This window comes from Chinchilla lanigera, unplaced genomic scaffold (assembly GCF_000276665.1).
Source record: "Chinchilla lanigera isolate Chin_1 unplaced genomic scaffold, ChiLan1.0 scaffold00087, whole genome shotgun sequence".
Lineage (NCBI taxonomy): Eukaryota > Metazoa > Chordata > Mammalia > Rodentia > Chinchillidae > Chinchilla > Chinchilla lanigera.
In genome coordinates, this window is record NW_004955488.1 from 8,895,963 (window position 1) to 8,905,951 (window position 9,989).

Here is a 9,989-nt window from a genome sequence, read left to right on the forward strand (position 1 = left end):
AACTTGTAAGTTGTTCCAATCACATGCTCATTTAATGTCACCTTAGAGTGTTTCCAACACGAGGATTTGATCCAATGTCCACAATTTCAAAGGGTATAAATCTGGTAACCATAAAATCACAAGCCATCTTAGTCAGGGAACCATGTGCTTGAGACAAATGTGTTTCCTTCGGTCTCTGTGTTCTTCATTCTGGAGAAATCCTAGTTCTAACCCAAACAAAACTTGTTTTACTTATGTCTGTTTTAAATAACTAGTACATACAGTAAACTGCCTCATATGATAATGAAAACCCTATCATCTAAGTGTATACTTAATCTGTGTAGAGTACCCTTAATTGAAACAAATGAATCACAAATCCCACTATAAACAACACCTCCTCTGGGTGAAAAGTCTTGCAAATATTTAAAAGATAGTTTTTGTATAAAGCTGTACTGAACAGGGGAAAAAAAGAAGAAGTATCCTTGCTTTTTCTTGTGGAGAAGCCTGGCTAGTACTTGATTTTTGAACTTGAATGGTGAAAGTTATTGGCTTAGTTTGTATTGCAAGTATTATAAAAAAAAAAAAAAATGGGAATTTTTAAGGCCAAAATAAAGTTGAGCTTGTCAAGAATATAGATAAAATGTCATACATGTTTAAAAATTAACATAGTTTTTAATCATGAATAAGGGGCTCCTATTTATGTTCAGATGTCTATTCACAGGAAAAAAAGTTTAAAAGTTTAAATAAAGCCAGATTTATTTCAAAACCCGTGAATCTTTGCCAGTGTCACAGCAAGACAAGTATAGCCACACAAATGAGTTACTGTGTATAAAACACTAAGGAAAATGTTGAATAATTTTGTTTATTATTGTCATTGCGCTCTTTTATTTTGCTTTTGGATCTTTTGAGTTCAGTACATCTGTTATCTAAAAAAGTAGTTTCAGGTACACATTCCTATGTGGGAAGTTTCTGATAGGACAATTGAAAGAATTAGAAGATTCCAAATAATTTCTAAACGAATCAGTAATAGCCACAGTGATTATTGTATCTACACCCATTCAGAGTTGCCGGATCACTTGTCACCATTGTTCTCCCACCTACGTAGATCTGCCGCTGCTGCTCTGACTGATGGGATGGCCTTGGGTATATGCATATGCATGGCCTCGAGCTACCATGACGGGACATAAACTTCCCCCAGGTAGCATGAACTTTCCATTCACTGCTTCCGAGAATACCTCATGGTATGAGTCCTGAGTGACATACGCTCCCTTCTCCCCTTCCTAGCAACTAGAAAGGGACCCGAGTGCCAAGACTGTAATTGCAAGATGTTGTACCAATAAGCTAAGACGCCAATCCATTTATCCAACATGGTAAAGAATAGAAGCACAAAACTTTTTTCTCATGTCCTTGAACCTGGTCTGTCACATTTTCCTGTCCTTGTCTTTTACCCATATCTATGACATCCCCGTGACTTCCTGATCGCTTCCAGGCATGTTAACAATCTCTTCCGTCTCCTTTCCAGTTTAACATGCATCAAAGCACTCAGCTCTTCGTGGTAGATGCCTCCTTTCTATCCCTTTCATATCTAGTATCAATTTCAGTGCTCGGAAATGAGGGCACTCCTTGATCTTTTACTCTACCTGGCTCCTCCATTTTCATTCCTGACTCACAATGCTGCCTCTGGAATCAAAAAGAAGAATGAACATGAAAAAGGAAGAATCTATTTTAAGTCAATGGCTGTAATCTGTGGTCATCGCCTGGTTGGTGGAAAGCCTCTATCATGGACGATGTCTAGATGTGACTTTCTCCCACGCTGGATATCTTGCAGGGGGTGGAAGCGTCCAGAGCCCTCTCCCCATGGGAACCTTCACTGTTGCATCTCTCACTGATTTGGGCAACGTTCCTTCCAGATGACCTCATATGACATCCCCAGTCCCTCTCTGGTTCATGGAACCAGACTCACCTTCTGTTCCCATGCCCCTCAGCAGTCACACGAGAGACCCTGTCACACGTCACACTTTACTGGGTAAAAGTTGAAACTTTGTTGGTGTCTGTGGAAGCCAAGGTAAATAGATTAACATTTGCCAGTGTCAGAGCAAAAACACAAATGAGTTACCATGTATAAAGCCCTGAGGAAAACGTTGAATTATGTTTGTTACTATCATCATGCTCTTTGAGTTTGCTTTTGGACATCTTTTGAGTTCAGTACATTTGTGACCTAAAAAAAGTGGTTACAGGCATATATTCCTGCATGAGAAGTTTATGATAGGACAACTGAACCTACTAATGCACCCCGCTTTAGTTGCAGCATTTCCTCTGCTCAACTTGTGACAGCATTCAAATTTCCCCTCAGCACAATTGCTTCCCTCAAAGAAGGTACCCTACCCATTTAGCTTCAGGAAGAGGAAAATGGCTCCCTCCTGAGTAGGCCAACAATTGTTCTGAAAGCATCTTCCTTATACTTCAGACCTCCCTTCTCCAAGCTTATCATATCATTCACTCAGGGCTAAAAAGAAGATAATTTTCATTTTCAAGTTTTAGCAATTCCTCTGCAAATGTCGGTATTGTCCTTCAGAAGAGGAGAATGCTTGAAACACACTGTTCCCAGCTTTAAAGACTCTACTGACTCTCTCAACAAGAGAGTTATACCTAGCATATGATGCTCTAGAATGAAAGAAGAATTAAAAATACCATTTTTATGGGCTCGCTTGCCCTAGTAATTAAACTTTGTTAAGAATCAGCCTATAGCCATCAGATTTTTATCAGTAGTTTCAGCAGTCAAGGGAAGGTGTAACAGGAGACACAGAGGAGAAAATTTTCAAAACAAAGCTGGATCCTTAGTGGAGCAATTATTTTAGATGACTTTTTCAGAATCCTCCTCCTCTCGTTTCAAGCTGTATGGTGCTTTCAGTATACCCACAAACCCTTTATACTTCCCCTTCAACTAGCAGAGCTTGATACCACTCTTTCAGAATTGGGGAGAGGTAATGGTTAGCTTATAACCAATAGATTATGGCTGAATTTGTGGACAATGACAAGGTCATAAAAGATATTGAGCGTCATTCTTGCTCTTTCCTTGGATTACCGCCTCTGAGGGAAGCCAGTGGTTAGTTTTAGGGACCCACTCCCAGGGATCCATGTAAAGAGGCCCAGGTGACAGTGAACGGAGACCTCCTATAAAAAGCATGTGAGTGAGACATCTGAGAAGTAGGTTGTACAGTCCAGCCATGCCTTCAGATGACTACAGCCCCAGGATAAGCACTCAGTCACAGAGGCAAGAGGAATGTCGGGCCAGAACCTCAGCCAGTCATGCCAGTATCTGACTCAGAAGCTAGAATTTAATAAACTTTTATTATTTCAGTCCCAAAGTTCTGCAGTAATTTGTTCTGTAGCAGTAGAAAACTAGTACAGTATATTGTCTTCAAAAATTGAGGTACGTTTAAATTCTTCCCTATATGTGCCACATACACCCTAAAGTTAGTAATGATCAAAAGCATACGTTGAAGAGTCAGACACTATGAGAAAGTCTAACCATTCACCCACATAATCACTGATGCACAGAAGGGTCCCCTGATTCCTTCCCCTATCATTGGGGAAATGACTAGGTGTAACAGGAGTAATTTGGAAGGATATCCACATACTAATATAATGTGAATATGTTAGAGAATCATATCTAGGTCCACGGTCATATGGGCCGGTTGGGCTAATATTGTGCAGGGGAGACAGATGAGAATCGAGGCCTAACTGGCCTCCTCTGTTAGCACAGAGGAGAAAAGCAGTAGGTCGAGCTCCTTTGGCAGGGACGATGGCATTACTGGTTCTAGGGAAATGGTAATAAAACTGAGATCAGTTTGTTTTCTTGGACCCGTACTAGTGGGTAATAGAAGGCAGATGAACCTTGTGTTACTTTAATTGCTCATACTCGTGTTTGAGTGAATAAAATTGGGATAAGCCAGACACTTGGGACTCCCCGGCTGCCCACATGATAAACTGACTCTGTGGCTGTTTGCCTTTTATCCTTATTTGCCTCCAGGTCAGAGTGACAAACTAGCAGAACTACAAGTGGCGTCTGGTGGGGAATGACCGAAGTGGGGTGGATCCCCACAGGTGGTGCCTGGGCAGAAACCTGGGACTGACAAAGACTAGGTCATCACAATTTTGCAAAATTATTTTACAGTCACTGATGTTTGAAATGCAGATATTATAACTGACCCTTATTTGTTTGAGATAAGCTCAGTGTTAAAATTTAAATAATTCCATTAAAATGCTATTTTGAGTATTCTTTTGCATATAAAAGAAAATAGGGGGTGAGCTACAAAGGAGGAAAATGGAAATACACTTAAAAGCTGAGAGTAGAAAGAAAATATTTACTCACCTTCCACATATGCCATAGGAGTTCCTGTGCCCTCTCAAGCCCTGTGAATTATGAAGCATCACTCCAGAAGGCAGAGACCAAGTGGAGTGTCTGTTAAGAATACCACCTCACATAATCCAGACAGTGGACTACCATACCACAACAAAATTGTCAGGCACCAAACAAAGTCAGATGGCTATCAGAACAAGCAGCTGTTAGACTTGGAACCATCAATGACATCATGCACAACTTCCTGGACATTTTCATTAGGGTCACTTAGGAACCATATCAACAACAAATAGCACACAGAAAGTTACCCAAAGAGCAAACCAGATTCCTGGAGTTTGCCTAGCCACATGGCTGATCTGTGTTACATGTATGTGCCAGAGAGCTGATACTACATAGAGGATCATATGAAGAAATAGGGCTACTGCTATGAGCTGAGTCAAAGGCATTCATTTCTTATTAGAAGCAAAAGCAAAGGCCAAAAGCAGGCTGTGCTACTGGTCAGAAATAAAAAATGTGTCACAGTACAGCTTTGGTTATAAGGAGAAGAGACTGGACTTGTGAATGAACCTTCTCAAATGTAGCGATATCTCAACCAAAACTACATTCAGCATTTTGTTGTGAGTATATAATCAATCAAGCATTTGACATAATAACACTTGAGACAGCATAAAAACAAACATCACCATAAACCAAATTTTTAATGAACATGTGTTCCAGTGAAACTATGTACAATGTGAAAACACAAAATGGTTAAAAACATAAGGCATAAATTACTTTGACGCTTCCAACTTACTTTTAAAACCACAGGTTGAAACTAGGCATTATTTTACAATGAGAACAAGCATTAGAGTTTATTTTTGTCAACTTTATGTTCGGGCCACAGCTGTTAGCACAACATGTAATACTTCTGGTTTATGAGAGAAATTAGAACAGAATGCTAACAATTCAATTGATATGTAACCTGTCTGCAACATTGCTTTATTTAATTTGAAAAAAATTTCAAATATGATGTTGATAATTGAAAGTATCCAACAATAGGGACTTCAACTTAGTAATTTCACAGGAGGTCATCTCTTATTAAAATATTATTTATTGTCTGAAAACTAAATTATATTTCTAACTTGTCATTATTTTCTATACATGAACTCTATACATTTTCTCAGGATTTAAAAGATAATTGTAGTGGATTGATAACTGGTGGTCAACTTGTAACCCCCAACAAAACCGATTAAGTGTGGTTTGGATGTGGGAGGCCCACCTGGGGACTGTTGTCAGCAGTATAAGAGGCAGAACTGGAGAAGGAGGCAATTGGAAGCAGAAAAAAGCTGTTGGGAGCTGTAAGAACCTGTTGGTTCTGTTGGAGGAGCTCATCATGCTGGTTTTCCTGATGAACTTGGCTGTTTTCATCCCCCAAGGAGCTTGGGACCTCTTTGGCACTGAGAATGGCTTTGATTCACTTTTGGGAAGCTCTGATCCTCACTCTGAGCATCACTTTCTGGCTCTGGAGGGAAAGAAGGTGCACAGCTCAGTCTCCTGAAGAAGCTTGCTGTATTGGCTTTCCTGATGGGAACTCGGCTGTCTTCACCATTGGAGGAGCTCGGGACCTCACTGTTGCTGAGGATGGCTGTGGTACTTTTCAGGGGAGCTCTGGTTCTCACTTTGCACATCACTTCCCGGCTACAGTGTAGATCCCTCAGCCTGCTAGCACAGATCCTTCATCCTGATGGCACATATCCTTTGTCCCACTGGCACAGACTCCCTAGATTCCACCACTGACCTTTGGGCCTTCCCAGTGCGGATTTGTGAAACAGGCCTGCATGAGATATTGTTATGGGCTCTAAGCCTCCAGCTGGACTTGTATGAGGCACTGTTATGAGCTCTAGGTCTTCAGCTGGACTCATGCAGGACATTTCTGTGAGGTCCAGGCCCTAGACTATTTCCTTGGTCTTGGTGTGTGGACAGATTTTCTGCACTTTTTTGTATAGCATTCTTTGGGTGACTATTAGAAATAATCTTATAAAATATGTGTCCTGTATTATATTGTTCTCCCCTTGCAAAAAATAAGCCCCACACCATAACAAAATTGATACCAGGAGTGGGGTGTACCATATGATCAACTGTCAGAGGAAAAGAAGGCTAGGGCCTGGTTTACAAATGGCTCTGCACACTATGCAGGTACCACTCGCAAGTGGACAGCTACAGCATTACAGCCCCCTTCTGGGACATCCCTGAAGAACAGTGGTGAAGGGAAATCACCACAGTGGACAGAACTTAGAGCAGTGCACTTGGCAGTACATTTTGCCTGGAAGAAGAAGAGGCCAGACCTGTGACTGTATACTGACTCATGGGCCGTATCCAGTGGTCTGGCTGGATGGTCAAGAACTTGGAAGGAACATAATTGGAAAGTCAGAGACAAAGATATTTGGGGAAGACGTATGTGGATAGACCTCTCCATACGGGCAAAGGATGTAAAAATATTTGTTTCCTATGTAAATGTTCACCCAAAGGTGATATCAGTAGGAGAGGACTTTAATAATCAAGTGGATAAAATGACCTAGTCTGTGGATAGTGGCCAACCTCCTCCTCAGCCACCCTTGTCATTGCCCAATGGGCCCATGAACAGAGTGGTCATGGTGGCAGGGATGGAGGTTGTGCACGGGCTCAGCAAGGTGGACTGACACTCAACAAGGCTGATCTGGCCTCAGCCACTGCTAAATACCCAATATGCCAGCAGCAGAGACCAACATTGTGTCCCCAATATGGCACCATTCATCAGGGTGATCAACCTGCAACCTGCTGGCAAGTTGATTATATTGGACCACTTCCATCATGGAAGGGATTACACTTTGTCCTCACTGGCATAGATGCATATTCTGGATATGGATTTGCCTTTGCTGCATGTAACACTTCTGCCAAAACTGCCATCGTGGACTTACAGAATGCCTTATCCACTGTCATGGGATTCCACACAGCATTGCCTCTGACCAAGGAAGACATTTTACAGCCGAAGAAGTGAGGAAATGGGCTCATGCTCATGGACTTCACTGGTCTTACCATGTTCCTCAGCATCCAGAAGCAGCTGTATTGATAGAAAGGTGGAATGGTCTTTTGAAGACACAATTACAGTGCCAGCTCAGTGGCAATAGCTTGCAGGGCTGGGTAAGGTACTTCAAAATGCTGTAAATGCCTTGAATCAGCATCCACTATATGGTACTGTGTCTCCCATAGCCAGGATTCATGGGTCCAGGAATGAGGGTGTGGAAGTAGGGATGATGCCACTCACCATTACCCCTAGTGATCCACTAGCAAACTTTTTGCTTCCTGTGCCCACGACCTTATGCTCTGCTGGCTTAGAAGTCTTAGTTCCAGAGGGAGGAAGGCATACACCAGGAAACACAGCAATGATACCACTGAACTGGAAGCTAAGATTTCCCCCGGTCACTTTGGTCTCCTCATGCCTCTGAGGAAACAAGTTAAGAAGGGAATCACAGTGTTGTCAGGGGAGGATTATAGTGGTTGATTGATTATGCCAACTTGAGAAGTTTAGAAGCTGAACTAAACTTGGCTCAGCAATTGGCTCAGCAATTCTACACCCTAGTGTGTAGAGGAGCCACCCTAGGGTGGATCATCACCTAGATGATATAAAGGGAAAATGAGGAAGGACAGAGGAATTTCCATTCCTTTTGGAGGAGCTCCAGTCTTCACCTTCAGCTTGGACTTCGTCTCCTGGCTTCTAGTGCAGACTCTTCGGCTTCCACCTTGGATCCTTCAGCCTTCTGTCGCAGACTCATCAGTCTCCTGGTACGGACTTGCACGGAACTCTGCAGTGAACTCCAGACCCTGGACTGATTCCTTCAGTCTTCAGTGTGCAGACAACCTCTGCACACTTCCCCATACAACTCTCTGGCTGACCATCATAAGCCAATCTTGTAATTTCTTATACATTTGTACATCTTGTGTGATATCTGTTTCTCTAGTAAAACCCTGACTGATACAATAATTAAGGGAGCATATGCTTTGCCATGTGTATTTTATTTCATAATCACAACAGTTAACTTTTAAATTGTGTATCTAGGGTGGAACCATGTATAAAATAAATACAATATGTGACAGTTAGGGTGGAGTTTCAACTTGATGGGTTTTAGAGCTTTCTGCCAAAATTTTGAAGTTTAAAACACTAGCTCTTTTTAAATTTTTCAGTTATTCACTGGACAACCCAAAAGGATTTGCAGACTAATTAGTGCAACATGCACTAGCCATAGGGTAAAGACCTGCTTTAAGGGGCCAAAGGGTGTGGAAAAACTCTGACAACAGAAAATTACAATCCAAGACAGTTCACGCCATGGAGAGCATGGCAGTTCACACTTCAAAGACCATGCCAGCTCACACTGTGGCAGTCTTGTTATAGAGGAGAAGACAGAACCAACCAACCAACATTAAGTAATGCCTCTCATTTTAGAACTTTGCCAAATTTAGGAGTTCAAATGATGCCTTAAGCCTAATGGGCAGTAATAATCCACTCCATTTCCTTCTCTCTTTCCCAACCCCTTTTAGTGGATTGATAACTGGTGGTCACCTTATAACCCCCGGCTGAACTGAGTAAGCATGGTGGTGGGTGTGGGAGGCCCACCTGGGGACTGTTGCCAGCAGCATAAAAGGCAGAACTAGAGAAGAAAAGAAAGGCTGTTCAGAGCTGAGAGAGGCTGTTGGGAGCTGGCAGAAGCTGTAAGGAGCTGTTGGTGGAGCTTGTCATGCTGGCTTTCCTGATGAACTTGGCTGTTTTCATCCTCTAAGGAGCTTGGAACTTTGTTGGCACTGAGAATAGCTTTGGTTCACTTTGGGGGAGCTCTGGTCCTCACTCTGAGCATCACTTCCTGGCTCCGGCAGGGAAGATTGTGCACTGCCGGTCTTCTGGAGAAGTTTGCTGTGTTGGCTTTTCTGATGAGAACTTGGCCATCTTAATCGTCAGAGGAGCCCAGGACCTCACTCTTGTTGAGGATGGCTGTCGTACCTTTTGGGGAGCTCTGGTTCTTCTGAGCATTACTTCCTGGCTCCAGTGCAGATCCCTCAGCCTGCTGGCACAGACCCTTGATCCTGCTGGCACAGACTTCCTCGATTCCACCACTGACCTTTGGGCCTTCACAGCACAGATCCATGAAACATGCCTGCATGAGACATTGTTATGGGCTCTGGGCTTCCAGTTGGATTCACGGGAGGCACTGTTATGAGCTCTAGGTCTTAAGTTGGACTCATGCAGGACATTATTGTGGGATCCAGGCCCTCAGCTGGATTCTTGGTCTACAGTTTGTGGACAGATTTCCTGCACCCTCTTGTATATTATCCTTTGGGTGGCTATTATAAATAATCTTATAAATACGTCCTGTATTATATTGTTCTCCCCTTGCAAAATAAGCCCCAAACCAGCACGTCCCTCAATTTCCCATTCCATATCTATATATAGATTTTTTCCCCATTTAACAAATAAAACCTGCCCTTCATAGCAATGTAAATAGATGGTGTGTCAGTAGAGCAATGTCTTCTCAACGATGTTTAATCCCCAGGACTTGTGCATGTGTTACTTTACATTTCAGAGGAGTTCTGCTGATTGATTAATTCAAGGATAATTAAATGGGAAGATGTTTCTGGA

The 9,989-nt window shown here is 42.4% G+C and overlaps 1 pseudogene; it reads left to right on the top strand.

Annotated features, from left to right (window-relative positions):
• Positions 1-1,152: 1,152 nt before the first annotated feature.
• Positions 1,153-7,806, top strand: LOC106146635 (annotated as a pseudogene).
• Positions 7,807-9,989: the final 2,183 nt, after the last annotated feature.